The 1168-nt window shown below is 49.1% G+C and overlaps 3 non-coding genes across 3 annotated transcripts; all 3 read right to left on the bottom strand.

Annotated features, from left to right (window-relative positions):
* Nucleotides 1–54: 54 nt before the first annotated feature.
* On the bottom strand, nucleotides 55–127 carry Pmar_PMAR010561. Its single transcript has one exon. It is a non-coding gene; the product is annotated as a tRNA-Arg (tRNA).
* A 293-nt stretch (nucleotides 128–420) lies between these two features.
* Nucleotides 421–493, bottom strand: Pmar_PMAR010560. Its single transcript has one exon. It is a non-coding gene; the product is annotated as a tRNA-Arg (tRNA).
* A 300-nt stretch (nucleotides 494–793) lies between these two features.
* Pmar_PMAR010559 lies at nucleotides 794–866 on the bottom strand. The gene has a single exon. It is a non-coding gene; the product is annotated as a tRNA-Arg (tRNA).
* Between the last annotated feature and the right edge of the window lie 302 nt (nucleotides 867–1168).

Genomic DNA, 1168 nt, shown 5'->3' with positions numbered 1-1168 from the left:
TCGACATCTGTACGGCCAGTGGCATCCGTATATGGGCGCTTCCCGGCGTGAAGACGATCTCGATGGGACTCGAACTCATAGTCTTTAGTTCCGAAGACCAATGCCTTATCCATTAGGCCACGAGACCAGTAAATTTCAGATTTGTCCCACCATCTCTGCGGCCCATTGACTTCATGGCACACATGGTTTCCCATCTGACACGCTGAATAGATCGCAAAACTCTCGCTCCTCATAGAGGGGCCTCCAATACATAGTGTTCTCAAAGGGGTCAATTCATTGGAGATCGCTTGTTGGCAAACCAACGATCTTCTTGTACCGTTAGCTTCAGCATGTATTCCGACGAGTCACAAGGGTGTACAATCAACATCGACATCTGTACAGCCAGTGGCATCCGTATATGGACACTTTTCGGCTTGAAGACGATCTCGGTCGAACTCGAACCCACAATCTTTGGTTCCGAAGACCAACGCCTTATCCATTAGGCCACGAGACCAACGAGTTTGAGATTTATCCCACTATCTCGTCACCATGCGCAACACTGACTTAACGGCACACATGAGTTCGCATCCGACACGCTGAATAGATCACAAAACTCTTGCTCCTCATAGAGGGGCCCCCATTACATAGTGTTCTAAATGAGGTCAATTCATTGGAGATCGTTCGTTGGCAGACCAACAATCTTCTTGTACCCTTAGCCTCAGCATGTATCCCGACGAGTCACAAGGGTATACAATCAATATCGACATCTGTACGGCCAGTGGCATCCGTATATGGGCGCTTCCCGGCGTGGAGGCGATCTCGATGGGACTCGAACCCACAGTCTTTGGTTCCGAAGACCAACGCCTTATCCATTAGGCCACGAGACCAGTAAATTTGAGATTTGTCCCACCATCTCTACGCCCCATTGACTTCATGGCACACATAGTTTCCCATCTGACACGCTGAATAGATCGCAAAACTCTCGCTCCTCATAGAGGGGCCTCCAATACATAGTGTTCTCAAAGGGGTCAATTCATTGGAGATCGCTTGTTGGCAGACCAACGATCTTCTTGTACCGTTAGCTTCAGCATGTATTCCGACGAGTCACAAGGGTGTACAATCAACATCGACATCTGTACGGCCAGTGGCATCCGTATATGGGGACATTTCGGTTTGAAGACGATCTCGG

This window comes from Perkinsus marinus (genome assembly GCF_000006405.1).
Source record: "Perkinsus marinus ATCC 50983 genomic scaffold scf_1104296973080, whole genome shotgun sequence".
NCBI lineage: Eukaryota > Perkinsozoa > Perkinsida > Perkinsidae > Perkinsus > Perkinsus marinus.
Note: the sequence above shows the minus strand (reverse complement) of the source record. Positions and strands in the feature narration are given on the sequence as shown.